Raw genomic sequence first — 16,249 nt, 5'->3', positions numbered from 1 at the left:
TTCCAAACTTGTGCTTGAGAACAATGTACACTGACGTGACACAAGTCATGGGTTATCCCCTTATATCGTGTCGGACTTTCTTTTGCCCAGCGCAGTGCAGGAACTTGATGTCGCATGGACTCCATAAGCCGTTGAAAGTCTCTTGCACGAATATTGAGCCATGCTGCCTCTATAGCCGTTCGTAATTGCGAAAGTGTTGGCGGTGCAGGATTTTGTGCACGAACTGACCTCTCGATGATGTGCCATGTCTAGCGATCTGGGAGGCCAAATCATTGACTCTAACTGTCCAGAATGTTCTCCACACCAATCGCCAACAATCGTGACCCGGTGACACGACGCGTTGTCATCCATAAAAATCCTATCGTGGTTTCGGAACGTGAAGTTCATGAATGGTTTAAAATAGTCTCTAACTAGCCGAACAAAATCATTTCATGATCGATCATAGTGATTAAAATTCTTCTGGGTATTATGCCGCGTCATTGCTAAAAACTAACAACAATAATAAACTAAAACCGACGTTTCGGCCGAATTGCAACGGCCTTCCTCAGGGCACGACTGGTTTTGCATGGGGATATGTGCTTCTAATTATTACATACTATCGATGTCTGACGTCACTGTTGTAAAACTTTCAATTGGCCCTGTAATATGATTAGCTAGTGAGGCCACTTCCGCGCACATCAGGAGGAAAACTTGCCGACCAGAAGCCGAACGCTGATTGGCGGACAGCTACCAATCGTTAACGATATGGACGTCCACGAATAGCCTCCTTGTTTCCATCTTCCCTTACGTCATGACTAGCCAATCATATTAGAGAGCCAATTAAAAGTTTTACAACAGTGATGTCAAACATCGATAGTCTGTAATAAATAGAAGCACCTATCCCCATGCAAAACCAGTCGTGTCCTGAGGAAGACCGTTGCAATTCGGCCGACACGTCGGTTTTAGTTTATTATTGTTGTTAGTTTTTAGCAATGACGTGCCATAATACCCAGAAGAATTTTAGTCACTATGGCACCGGCCACGGAAGCCTACGTTCTTATATCAATGATCGGTCAATTTGACCAAAGGATCCAACCCCCTCCATGTAAACACAGCCTACACCCTGATGGAGCCACTACGAGCTTGCACAGTGCCTTGTTGACAACTTGCGTCCTTGGCTTCGTGGGGTCTGCGCCATACTCGAACCCTACCGGCAGCTCTTCCAAACTGAAATCGGGACTTATCTGGCCAGGCCACGGTTTTCCTGTCGTCTTGGGCCCAACTGATATGGTCACCACCCCAGGAGAGACACTGCAGGCCATGTCGTGATGTTAGCAAAGACACTCGCGTCGGTCGTCTGCTGCCGTAGCCCATTAACGCCAGATTTCTCTGCACTGTCCAAACGGATACGCAGTACGTCCTACATTGAAAAATGGTTCAAATGGCTCTGAGCACTATGGGACTTAACATCTGAGGTCATCAGTCCCCTAGAACTTAGAACTACTTAAACCTAACTAACCTAAGGACATCACGCACACCCATGCCCGAGGCAGGATTCGAACCTGAGACCGCAGCGGTCGCGCGGTTCCAGACTGAAGCGCCTAGAACCGCTCGGCCACACCGGCCGGCTCCTACATTGATTTCTGAGGTTATTTCACGCTGCGTTGCTTGTCTGTTGAAACTGAAAACTCTCCACAAACGGCGCTGCTCTCAGTCGTTAAGTGAAGGCCATCGACCACTGCGTTGTCCGTACTGAGAGGTAATGTCAGAAATTTGGTATTCTCGGCACATTCTTGACACTGTGGATCTCGGAATACTGAATTCCCTAATGATTTCCAAAATGGAATGTCCCATGTGGCTATCTCCAGCTACCAATTCGCATTCAAAGTCTGTTAATTCCCATTGGCAGCCATAATCACGTAGGAAACCTTTTCACGTGAATCACTTCAGTAGAAATGATAGCTCCGCCAATACATTGACCTTTTACACCTTGTTTACGCTATACTACCACCATCTTCAAATGTGAATATGGCTATCCCTTGACATCTGTCACGTCATTGTACAACTGTTTCTAAAATATACCAGCATTATCTAGAAAAATACAACGTACAGAATAATAATTCTCTCTCTCCGTCACTTTCATTAGCCACTTAAGCCTACTGCTCAAGTCTACTGCCCAATTCAGTACATTGCGTATTCCATAAGGTTTCGGCCTTGTAACCGGATAAGTCAACTTCTTGCCACGATATCTCTGCTGACAGTCATTCAACCATTTCAGGTGACATTTACATCGGAGATTTCTTGCGCACTTCGCTGTCTTTATACCGAGGAATTAGCAAGGCATAAAGTCAGCGAAGTGCACCAACAATCTGCAGTGTAAAAATCACCTGAATACGTCTGAAAGGTTGTCAGCAGAAATGTTGTGGCAATATATCGACGTCATGCGGCTGCAAGACCGAAACTTAATGGAATACTCATTGCGTCGAGAAAATTTCGAGAACCATACTGAAGTGTATTCTATAGTTTTGTGTGTGGTGCATTCTGGAACTGCTTGAGACCCGCTATGTTCTGTGTTCCGCACAAGTTACTGTGCCTTCTCCAGCGAAAAGAGGAATATGAATTAGAATAGCCATACTTTGCTTTAAAAAAATTTTTTTTCGCCTGTCTCCATAACAGAGGTAGCTGGAAGGTAATTAGAATATTGAAGATAGAGGGAGATTTCATTGTAAGTATTTGGCGCCCAAGGGGCGGATCTCATGGGGTGTAATTCGTGATCACCAGACTTTGCCGTAAAGTCCTGGTTTAGATTCCAAAATCCTCCTTAGCACTACTCGGAATGAATCGGTTTCACCGTCTCCATTCTCTGTCTCTTTGCTGTCATCAATACAAATACGACGTTAGCTCTATAAGCAATTATCATCTTCACTAGCAAGAAGCAATTAACGCCCTGTCGGCGTCGGGATTATTAGACAGAATCAGCAAAAACGCGCAACTGTAAGGATGAGAAAATAAAACTGCTATGACTTGCACGAAAGAAAAAGTCTGACATTTGCCTAGAGTGACAGTGGGAAAACCAGACACCCTCGATCAGGATTGCCAAACGGAGACGAGAATCTGGCTCCTCCCGGAAACGACTCCCGCCTCATCAGCAGTGCGCTACCTCGCTCAGTGTCTCCTAGCGATCAGTTGCCTAAATCTAAAAGTGCTTCTTTATTCAAACTCAGTACGTACTTTTACACTCTGAAGTTCAAATGTTGTGCTTCACGTGTGACTGACCGTTCATTTTACTTATTGTAAAAATTAACATATATTTTTACACAGTCACGCTCTCTCCATGTCAGTTTTCGGCAAAGTACAAATTCTAAATCTCACATAAAAATCTCTAAAAAATCTCACATAACTCTGTCACCTCAAATATCTCTGGAACAACAATAGATGTTCAAATACGGTTTTCATCAGCAGGAAACCAAATACTATGCGAAATTTTAAAACGTAAACAAATACTATTTTCAACACAAAATTGTGTCTTTTTGAATGGACACCCCCTATTATTTCGTATGCAATAAATAGCATGAAAAATCACAATAATAATGGTGTTGGTTGCACCGCAATACGTCAATTACACCCAGAGAAACAGCGAAGTGAAGTTGACGCTTGAAATAAATGAAGCGCACAGCTAGCGCACGTCCTGAGACTCAAGCGTGCACCTCACGCTGCCTGTGGCAGAGATTCACGCAATTGGAAGGTATCCACAATCGACAAAAATAAACAAGTAACACGTCCAACGCAAAGTTACGTTTTTCAAATTGTAAATGTACGTTTATTATAGCGAAATGACAACTAGAGCTACAATTAGAGATAACATACTTGAATTCACTTTGCTAAAAACATTTACTAGTGCCCTGTCGCCCACAGAAACTGTATTGCTGTGCATTGTATCCAGTACAGAAAATATACCCACGTCTTGACCAAAGAAACTGTCACACATCAACACACGTTCGAAGTGCCCTCCATTTGGATCAACGTACGTTTGCAGACGGGTAACGAGAGAGTATTTCACAGATTGTAGAGTTTCTACAGATAAGGCGACCATGGACAGCGACAAGATTCATGTGGCTGTCAACACTGAAGTCTCACAAAACCTCGGAAATCTATCTATTTCCTGGACAACATTTAGCAGGTACCGTTGACCACAGGTCTCCGCCCATGAACACGGTAATTATCCTGCATCTGAGGATATCTGGAATAGTCTGTGAGTAACACGTATCGCCAGTGACGAAGTTATCAGGTGACATTGGAACGGTAGAACTGAAGGCGAGCTGCAAGAAGTTGTCATGTCGAACGCGGTACTCGAACAGGACGTCTATTTTTAAGGTTTTTTCTCGCAATGTGTTAATTACGGGGGTTTCAGTGGCCCTTCAGAGATCGTCTTTCCGTGCTCTGGCGTATCCGTACGGCACCGCGGCGCAGAGATGGCCAGATATCGGTCTTCACGTGGGGTTGCAATTTGGAGCTTGTTCAACACGTCTTGTGTACTGATCTGTCTCCCTGTAGCGTGTCCATTGCCTACTGATGGTACATGGAGAAGCACTGCCATCTGCAGCAACACGACCCAAAGTCCGTCCTTTTTGGATCGAACAGACCGCCGTTGCAACTTACACTGCATTAAGATGTAGTATTGTATGTGCTTAGTTGAATACAACGCCCTAGAATTACAACTCTGGTCTGTGTACCTCACTAAATACATTGGGATACCGGTACTCATTTCCTTCTGAGGAGTCACCTGATACTGTAACGCATAACACAGCCAACAGATGGCGAATACTTTTAATTGTTGCCTATATTCAAAGCGAAGCTCTGAAACCGTACAATTAGGCCTCAGGTACCGGCTGTATCAAAATAGATTTAACACACTGGACGGTGATACACGTTTTCCCCTAATTCTTTTGAACAGTGCAACTACGACAATATCTGTCCATCTTCTGCTCATGTTCCACTGACAACAAACATGGCTTCTCATCTTTCGCAAATTCCTAAAGTGCAAGGAAATAATGTAGGAGTCCTGAAAAGAAATTACTTGATGTGCACTTCACTAGAACTTCGGTGAAAGAGACACTTCTTAGCCTTGAAGAAAATGAGTAAAACGAAGGAAGGTTACTAAACTTGGAGATAACAGACGTCTTATTACGTTGATAGTTTTCAGGTTATCTATAACTATGTGCAACTGATTAAAATCGGGGCCGGCCGCAGTGGCCGAGCGGTTATAGGCGCTAGAGTCTGGAACCGCGCGACCGCTACGGTCGCAGGTTCGAATTCTGCCTCCGGCATGGATGTGTGTGATGTCCTTAGGTTAGTTAGGTTTAAGTAGTTCTAAGTTCTAGGGGACTGATGACCACAGAAGTTAAGTCCCATAGTGCTCAGAGCCATTTGAACCATTTTTGATTAAAATCGATTTTATCATGTGGTATGCGTATCGTCCTCATTTTCTTGAAAGGCATGAGAGGCAAGACTTGGAGATGCTGCTCCACATGTGTGCTTGATTCGCTTGTTCTAACCTAAAACGCTGAGCCAGAAAATATTTGAAAGACTGGAAGCAGAAGAACAGCTTGCAAACAACAAAACCAAGCACATGTGTAGAGCAGTAGCTACAAACGTTGCCACTGGTCAAGTCTTTCAAAGAAAAAAAAATTAAATTAAATTATAAATAGAACCTAAAAAAAGGTGAAATGAATAGCGCTTGAGAAAATTGGTTTTACTCTCTTGCGAGTAGAAGGTCATAAGCTGAAGACTTCAACATAATATTACACGCAGCGGCGGACAATAAACGTTAACGCTGAAAAGTGAAGTAATTAAACGTCTCAAACTGTGGATCCCTGCTAAAAAAATGGTTTAGATGGCTCTAAGCACTGTGGGACTAAACATCTGAGGTCATCAGTCCCCTAGCCTTAGAACTACTTAAACCTTACTAACCTAAGGACATCACACACATCCATGCCCGAGCAGGATTCGAACCTGAGACCGTACCAGTCGCGGGGTTCCGGCCTGAAGCGCCTAGAACCGCACGGCCACCGCAGCCAGCGATTATGGAGAAAACTGCATTATTTGTGGTGGACAAGGTAAAATCGCATTATGGTTAAAATGTTTTATTTACAAGGAAGGTGCCCCTTGTCACATGCATCGATTAGGATGAAATTCAAGCGAAACACGTCAGTGGAAAAAGCGATTATTGTTGCTGTTTATAACTCAAGAGTTTTTACTTGTGTTTTGTTTTCTCAGTCCCAAAAATTAAGCCTTAATACTATCTCCTATTGAAGCTGTCTTTGTCAGTAATCTCACCTGACGGTGCTTATCAATAAAAGAAAATGATGGGGATAAAATTATGTAAACTAATCGATTTTGTTTAATATTACTTAAACTATATATTTCTACGAATATATTTCTACGAATATTTTTGAATTATGAAATGCATTCGAAAACTGCCAATACGATTGTATAACTGTGCGATTAACTAGTAACATATGGAAATTAGATCCGGACTGGGACTCGAACCGGGATCTCTCGCTCAAAGTGAACGGTTGGCCTAATCGCTTCTGCCATCCGAAAGCGCCTCCAGAACCGACCAAAACACTCATACGTTCTAGTGTGTATGTCCCATAGCGCACACATGCATGCATGTCCGAAGGAACATTGCGTCGAACTATACATGCACCGTAAAATGCAGGCACTCCTACTGCATTTCACCCCAGATCAGGGCAATCTGACGAGCAAAACAATGTCTCCCCTTGTGCGGGAATCATACTATTTGTATGCGAGCACTATGCGGCGTAGACACTTGGGTCATGGAGGCGTGATCAGATGGCCGAGGCAAGGTGCTCTTCTCGATTCCGATGCCAGCGTGACCTGGTATTTGGTGGCCAACCACAATATATGAATAGCCAAACACTCCATTCCATACGTATAGCAGATTCTTCGTTATGTCCCGAGTGCCATCTGTCTGATACAGATGAACACCGTCTGGGATGTGGGTCCGCCAGGGAAGTGTCGATGTTGACGAGACTGATGTTGGCGAAAGGCCCCTACAGCAGTGACTTTGACATCCCTTCTTATCCCAGATATGGCATTTTATCCACATATTAAGATGAATGTAGTGATATGGGTCAAGGGCCTGACCATATTTCATCTTCGCCGTGATGATGACAATCAATTTCGCGATTTTTGGACGTTCCTATTGGAACGATTCATCCGCGCTACTGCCAATACTTTGCTAATTATCTCGGTAGTGTCTTCTTGGACCCTTCCTACAGCTGGGGTGTCCCGGGTATGAGAAGTTAACCTTATGTGAATATTAATTTCACGGAACGGATCGGAACAAGTGACACAATCATATGAACCCTTTCTTCGTGAAGACGTGGCCGGCCCGAATGATGTGTTAGAAGACTCCATGGACATGTTGATCGATGGTAACACCGTGCGTCGAGTCTAATGTTGTTTCCGCCAGAAGGGTAGTCTTTAGGTTCTATTTATAATTTAATTTAATTTTTTTCTTTGTTAATCATCTTCTTTACTCCTGGAAGGGCACCATTGTAAGAATAAAGATATTTTGTCTAACCTGCCTTTCTGCTCTTTAAAAAACAAAAACAAAAATGGTAAGGTGACCGCTAGCGAAGAAAAGGTAGTTAAAACGACCGGGGAAATCTGGATCCGAGTCCCCGTCCAGTACAAATTTTCATATGTTACTAGTAAATCGTATAGCCATAGTATATTCGTATTCGCAATCTGCGAATGCATTTCATAATTCATGTATGACGGAAGGAACATTGTATCGAACTATACAGTATTGTTAAGTACACTGCTCTACTGAATATTGTGAAAAGATTCCTGCCCAACCAAAAAATTATTAAGATCAAAAATATCTCCAGATCGTAAGTTCTGTATCTTACTCGACCTTACGCTACATACTAACCCTACAGATAAGTTCTCCGTTTCATCGTAAAACCCAGCTATCAGAATAAGTCGTTGGCAAATTCACCAAGATTAGCTGTAAGCGCCATAATGTAGTACCGTGTAAATTACGTATAGATCGGTCTATCAAGCTGGAGGCAAGGTTGGTATTAAGTGTGGTATTATAAGATATATAAGTGGGAACCGGCCAGTGAAGTGGAAGACTCGATGTAATCACTCCGACAGCTACGATAGGCTACGTCTTCCTCTCCCGTCAACTATCTCAGATCTTCCATCCTTAGATTGCTGTTTTTAGTTGATAAGCTAGTTTCTAAAAAAAACTATATCCTTCGTTGTTATATACTTACATTTGCAATTTAAGGTAACAAAGGCATGGTAAACGTATGTATAAAATTCCGTTCAGTTAAATGAAGTAGTACGTCAATGAAGTAATTCCATTCTTTGCTACGTATATCCTCAGTAGAGATACAAAATTATGCAAATTAGAGGTCTACCATCGCTCCCCACACTATGGGCCAAGGTTCCTTCAGCAAACCTACCCATGTTTTTCTTCCCCCTTCTGTGACCAATTGAAATAACGCTCCGTTCTTAATGCTGTCCACGTAGGCTGGAAGCGATACTCCAATATTTCTACGAGCATCCACTTATAATGGAAATTCGGACTGATTTCTTTAGTCTTGGTGTGGGAATCACAGCAAAGCTCAACAACACCATTTGGAAACTCAACAAGAACACTATATATCGCTGATTCGTAAAATGAACAGAGCGTAGTGTCTAAAGCAAGTCAACAAATTCTTTACTTCCTCGTAGATACAACAAAGCCGTCGCCTGTATCTTCTTGGTGTACCATGTACTTTGGACCTCAGAAGTTGTATGCCATCTTCAAACAATGTTTCCGGAATTGTTTGGAACATCTGCATCTACATCTGTACTCCACGAACCACTGTGCAGTGTTGGTAGATGGTACGTTACTTAGCGCCAGATATTAGGGCTTCTTACCTTTCCATTCAAGTATAGAACGCGGGAAAAACGATTGTTTAAATGACTCTGTGTGTGCTGTAATTAAATAATCTAATCTTATTCTCACGGTCCCTATGGAAGCGATATATAGGGGCTTTGTCGTAAACGTAGCATTATTTGCCATATTCAAATGTTTGAGTATTTCTTTCAACAGACAGATACGTGAAGCTATAAGCCTCTTTGTGAAGTAGTGTGAAACCCGCAAAGGATTACGGGTCCTTTCAGAATGATACGAATTATAGTTTCTAACATGTTCTAAGATTCTTTTATTTTGGGGACTCAACAAGTTTAGAATTCCTGGCTACAGTGCACGTATGAACAGATTTTATTTTGTATCGAAGGACTTTTCGACGTAGAACGTCACATTTGTAGAACTTTTGTAGTATCCTTTGTGTATCTGATATGCGTTCTAAACGTAGTTACCAGGTTTCATTACGAGCAATGCTTGGACTTATCTGCAGGGCACTGTTTATTGTCCATGTAGATTAGAAACGTAATGTTAGAAGCACGGATCTATTGAGAAAGAAAATCATTTGGAAGGCATAGTCGCAAAAAAACATTGCTTATTGTAGCCTGTGATACCTAAATTACAGAGACGAAAAATGTGCAGGCTGTGGGTTGCGGTGACTTTGAACCGGAAACTTTTCTATGCATTACACTGCCCACATCTTGTTTTGTTCCAGAAATTTCTGATATGTGTTGAAATATAGTGCATAAACATGCTAAATAAGAAAGTAAACAAAAATTAAGCTTTTTTAAGTCTTTATTAAGAACACAGTAATTATTCACCGTGTCTAGAACTACTAAGGTTTGTCATTACGTATGCGTAGGCCAAGAATGCACTAAGCATTCATTTGTGAGTTGACACATGTATATAAATAAACAATTTCTAAGTTTTTCATTTCTTTATATCTCAAGATCTTCGTACAGCTCATATTTCAAGGCTACAGCAATCTTTCAAGTACTTTCAATTTCTCGCGACCCTTTATTTTCATGAAAACTTCAGTTCTGTCCATAAAAAAGTGTAGGTATAATCTTCTTAAGTGTTAAAATTTCTACTGTATAACTGGCACTGCCTTAATATTGTGCCCATTTATCGTTTAGCGAAAGTATACGAAAGTTACCACGCGTTCTTGAAACTCAAATAAACAATACAGATATATGATTCGTGGCAACGTAACATTTTGGGGAACGAAAATAAGCCAGTGATTCCTGCTTAACACCCATGAGGTAGGGAATGTCAGCTTTGTTTACAGATATGGAAGCAGTTGACATTTAATAAAACGTGGTGACTGTTTTGAGAGCGCAGCTGGTGTGGAAACGAGCACGCAGCAGACGAAAGCCAGACGCAATGTGCTGTGTGGTCTGGGCAGCTCATGGGACGCCTCCTAATCGCTTCACTGTTATCGTACAGATGTGTATTTCAGGCGTTCAGTGAGCAGTTTTAATCCTCGGTAAAACCTATTTCGTTATTTTAATTTTGCTCGTGTGTCTTACGGCTTTGGACTAGCCTTTCTGGTTGACGCGATATGGGAGACTTGCTTTTCGTGTATCTAGATTTTAATTGCCTCTCGTTCGTGAGTATCATGATGGCGTGAACATTGCAATGTCGTGTTTGTGTTGATGTTGATGAGAGAAATGGTGGTTCAGTTGCTGGGGTGATCAGGATAAGAGAAGGGAGAACGTGATGTCGACACATAACCTGTACTTATCGAACAGCACAAAACAGATCGCCTGGCTTATCACTCTGATCCAACGGACTGATCTCTATCAGTCACTTCACAAGTCGACACTCTATGAGCAGCTTCGGAGGGATTTGGATTTTAACCTGGACGCTGGTGCAATAACAAGTGATACGGAATGTTTCTCATTTATTTTTATCCGAACACTGGCGATGAAATATCTTCACCACCAATATTAGAATTGACTACCTCAAAGTCGAACGTCACGGAACAAGTTTGAGTTAGCGCCCTCGGCTAAGGAGACGGGCATTCTGTTATAGAGGCAATATGGAAAATGTGACTGAAAACAGTAAGGAGCGACGTTCCATCAAAACTTAGTCGAAAACAGCATCGTATTGTGACTTCTAGCTTGAAAAAATGTTGACGTACCCATAGGACTCGAAAAGTGTCTTGCTCCGCAGAATTAACTTCGCATGGTGGTTATGGCGACATACTAGAAATTTATCTCGGAATAATATCGATTGACAGTTAAAGAAAGCTTCCATGATTCACTTCACGAACAAATTCATGTGACAGCGAAAATACCAACACGTGGATAATTACAAAATAATTACTAGTGACTAAATCAAGAGTCAACAATTGGTCTGGAAAAATAATTTACTGTTCGGCGCTACAAATCATGGTTCACATGGCTCTGAGCACTATTGGACTTAACTGCTGAGGTCATCAGTCCCCTAGAACTTAGAACTACTTAAACCTAACTAACCTAAGGACATCACACACATCCATGCCCGAGGCAGGATTCGAACCTGCGACCGTAGCGGTCTCACGGTTCCGGACTGCAGCGCCTAGAGCCGCTCGGCCACTCCTGCGGGCCTACAAATCATCTACATAAGAAAGAGGAGGGTAAAGTTTCACTCTGTGCAAAATGTAAACATGCGAGATAAGAACATAAGAGTACATTCAGAAGAATTATATAGATAGGAATTCCATAAGGAAGGCTATTTTCATCCAGTATAATGTGCTTTTGAATTACTTCATATCGTCACGGTGTGAAAACAGGGAACAAACGATGCTAAGCATAGAATGCGAAATGGGCAACATTTTTACAGAACATGTGTCAGCAAACTTTACTCTCAGCTACAATAATAGCTGTATCAAACTCGAATTCGAAATTGGAGCAAAGTTGCTAGGAATCTAGGGCTGCTTAAACAAGGATTTTGTTATTAGAGTTTTTATAAATGTTTCGTAACGAACTTCCCACAGTGACTATCATGAATATGGTTATTTTTGTAGTAAACCTTACAATGACGACGCAAGTTGTTGACATTCGATAGATGGTGCTCTTTGTAGCTGTGCTTTTCGCAGCCGCACGCACCTGATAACAAAAATTTTCAGCAGTGAAGCAAGAATTAATGCGAGACATTTAAATCAGAAGGCAATGGAAGCATGAGACTACGGAGGTGTGGAGGTGGGTGATGTACGATGTCGCGGCTGGATAAGCTATGGTTGATGTTAGAGTGAGAGCGTGCGGTGTGGAGCATTGTCTGTAGTGCGGAAAGGAAACTGGGCAAGATTAATAGGTGTCATAGACAACAAGTGGCACAACCTAGTAAAACGTTCAAATGTGTGGAAATTACTAAGGGATCAAACTGCTGAGGTCATCGGTCCATAGACTTTCCCACTACTTAAACTAACTTATGCTAAGAACAATACACACATCCATGGCCGAGGGACTCGAACCTCCGGCGGGAGGCGCCGCGCAATCCGTGACATGGCGCCTCAAACCTCGCGACCACAAACTATTACTGATTGGATCCACTGGGTACTGCAGCTCTGAAGAATGCTTTATAATTTTAAGAGATAAATGTTCCCTGTAAACAATGTGAACACAGAAAGTGAACTGACAAAAGATATTTGATTAAGTGTAATCATAACGTCAGAACAGGATAAGTGATGAGCGAAAATTCAATGTTAAATTGGAAGGCTTCCTAAGTCAAGTACCACTATAGCATAAATATTTGGGAAACCGACGCACATGAGGGACTTGTACTAATCGGTCTAAACAAGAATGAGAGAAGATACTCACGTGCTATGAACTAGAAAACGAACATTATGATACCAAAAGCAGTTAACTCAGTGTTGGAACATTTTACTTGTTACAGATCTGGTCAGCATGATAAATATTTTCACCCTAATCGCTTGCTTAGTCAGTGATGTTTTATTAAATGACACTTAGTTATTTCAGTTTACCTTTACGTGAAGAGTTAAAATGTTAAACAGATTTTGGAATTATTAGATACATATTGACGCTAACGCCACATGACACCAACATAGCCTGTAAGTCGCCCATACAGAACTACAGCTACTCATGTTTTGTTTCAAGTCGTGCTAAACAGTGATCTCCAGGGTATGAGACTGTCAAGCAAGGAAACTCCTTCTTAGGGTGTATACCTCTCCCACGTCCTCCTCCTTCGTGTCAATGCTGTTTGCATTAGAGCGCAGGACGATAACTTCACCTCAACAGATAGAGGTAAAAGACGTAATGACAGTCAGCAAACGTCAGGAGTGTAACTCTGCGGGGACTGATCACCTAAGATGTTAAGTCCCATAGTGCTCAGAGCCATTTGTAACTCTGCAGACATAGGTCAGTTACTAATTATGATGAAAGTAAAAACGACAGAGCCAAAGATTTTCCAAATGACCAGTGTTTGCCGGCCGGAGTGGCCGTGCGGTTCTAGGCGCTACAGTCTGAAACCGAGCGACCGCTACGGTCGCAGGTTCTAATCCTGCCTCGGGCATGGTTGTGTGTGATGTCCTTAGGTTAGTTAGGTTCAAGCAGTTCTAAGTTCTAGGCTACTGATGACCTCAGAAGTTAAGTCGCATAGTGCTCAGAGCCATTTGAACCATTAGAACCTCTGTTTGAGGAACAAACATCTTAACAACACTCAAAGTATATCACGTGGCATATCTGGGACTAGTTGAATAGCACTATCTAACAACAGTGCGTTGCTTTCTGTCAGCATCATGCGTAAATAATGCGAATTTGTTCCTGTGATGACAGAAGTCGTATTTCATCGAAAGCGATAAGAAAATTGTCCTGTTTTTGTCGTATGTGGCCAGATATGCAAAGATAGGAGTTTCGTTTGCAACCCATTTTCGTGTGCATAGTTGAACACTACCAACCACATAAACAGTGGAACAAGTAAAATAATTTCCTAACAGCAACATCTAGATTCGATGAAACATATGGACCTCACTCTGGGCTATGTTAATGTACGTTTTTGGGTGGCATCAATTATGTATGAACTGAAATTTCTCATTCACGAATGATAAAATGCTTTACTAATAGTAATTTTTTTAACAGGCTGTATATTTGTGTTGGGTAGGGACCCGAATCCAAATTACTTTCTTTCGTGGAGAAAAGCCTACCTAGTGACGTCTGTCCATGCCTCCCCACCTCCTTAAAACTTTATTCTGCTAGAATTTCTCTCCGACGGTTATGAGTTGGGAGTAGTCCCTCTGCGTTTAGATACAGTAGAGCATTACCTACGACAGAATTTTTGGACATTTTCTCGAGTGTTCATACCGTAAATTTCTGTTCGCTAAGTGCTTACTCTAAGCTACTCATAGTTACGCAATCGTTCCTATGTACTTTCACTATTTTCTTAAAAAAAATTACCTTTAAGGGGGTAGGACGTCAAACGGGCTGACTTGGAGCAGGAGAGGCACCAGACGACACTTTAATTTCCACTGTCTATAGTTTTACAAGTAAATTCATAAAACTATGCCAGCATGACTAGGAAGGATTCAGGATTCACACTCGTAGCAGCGGAAGTTCAAAAACATAACAAAATAATTTTTTTACATGTGAAATTTCATCATTTTTCACTTACTATTGGCTGCATTTGTTGCTGTAGGCACACTTTTCTTCATAAGTAAGAGAGACTGTTCGATGAATTTTGCACAGCATACAAACCATACTTACAGGCGTCTGAAACTCTAGAACCTATTTAATTTATGAAAAGATGAATGAGCTGTTACGTTTTAAACTTTATGTTTAGAAGAAAATCAAATTTTGTAGTTAATTATCTCAATTTTTACCACAGTTTTTAATAGATTTGACGTCCAACCCTCCTTAAGATGATCGCCCTTTCGATGTCTTTAATGTTATTATTTATTCACCTTAGGGCAGAACCAAAGTTCCCTCTCAGTCGCTTCAGCATCTAATTTTATCTTAACACGTTTATCTCTATAGTTAACCACTATGGAATGGATGTCACTGCTATCAGACACTTTAATGGAACGTTATCTTAACATCTCTTTTTCGTATGCATTACTCTGCACTTTCTATGTTGGCAGGCTCTATAATCAACGAGTATGTTTACGGTTGTAGAGCACAATATCTTTTAATATTCCTTTATAAAAATCTACACAAATATGGGTCAGCATTAGGATGTATCTCACCTGCGTAATACATATGAGGTGCTTTCAGAGAGAAAAAAATTAATTACGTTTAATGCATAAGAAAATAGTGATGATTTAAAGACCTGTCCACTGCTAATTATAAGTGAACACGCAGCACTTATGAAGTTGCACGCAAGGGTCCTCATAAACAGTCTGAGGGGCTTCTTGTTTTGAGATGTCAGTCAACATATACTGTGTGCAACCCGTCTGTCTCCACAAACGAAAGTTACGGACAACAAACTCGTCTTGTTTGTCGCATTCAAAGCTTGTACCACCAGACTGAGTGAGACAATAGCATTTGATCCTCTTGTACTATCAATAGTTCATACTACTCCCTCTCACATATGTGACATTTCTCTTGAAGTAACTTGTAGCTTCTAAACAGAAGCCATAATCTAACGCTGCATTGTCTCCTATGCTTCTGATGAAGATTTATCATTGAAAATAAACTTCAATGTTCTAACCACTAAGAAATGTGTATGTAGATTGTGTGATTACTGAATTCTAGCCACTGTAGCGTTTAGATCAGCTATACAGTTACCATACAGCTGTGTTTTGTCTTATTGGTATAGAGGGAGGTTATAATTAAACTTTAGCTACTTGAGCAATTGTAGATGGAAAACTATTTAGCGTATGGATACATAACTTTATAGGAATTTATAGGAATGATATTTAGACTGTGCGCTGCAGTATTTGCGTTATTAATAGTGTTAGTGTCATAACTTGCCGTTCGGCGCAGGTAATGGTATGGTGACGTAGGATTGAAACACAAGCATCAGTGTTCATTAGAGTTGCAGAAAGTTAATATGGGTCTGGACATGATGAGCAGGACTTTACTCATAAAGCTGTTTTATCGAAACAACAGTAATAGTGCAGCTTCTCTTCGCGTATATCGGCGCATTAAGGGGATACGGAGAGATTCTCTTTCCGCACCGGAGTTGAAACCATGATTCGGAAGTTCGAATTAACTGTCGTTTTGGGAATTACCCTTGGAAGAAGCCGACAGCCCGTTGCGCCACCAGTTGTTTAAGAAGTTACTGTTTCCATGGCTGAGAATGCGGGACGCAATGTGCGATCTTCAAGCAGCGCACGAACTTTGTCAAGGCAGATGAACGTTCCATGCTCCACTGCACGAAAAG

The 16,249-nt window shown here is 41.5% G+C and overlaps 1 protein-coding gene across 4 annotated transcripts in view; it reads right to left on the bottom strand.

Annotated features, from left to right (window-relative positions):
• Positions 1-16,249, bottom strand: part of LOC126298667 (endothelin-converting enzyme homolog) — a 368,726-nt gene that overhangs the window by 157,080 nt on the left and 195,397 nt on the right. The window lies entirely within an intron of this gene.

This window comes from Schistocerca gregaria, chromosome X (assembly GCF_023897955.1).
Source record: "Schistocerca gregaria isolate iqSchGreg1 chromosome X, iqSchGreg1.2, whole genome shotgun sequence".
NCBI lineage: Eukaryota > Metazoa > Arthropoda > Insecta > Orthoptera > Acrididae > Schistocerca > Schistocerca gregaria.
Note: the sequence above shows the minus strand (reverse complement) of the source record. Positions and strands in the feature narration are given on the sequence as shown.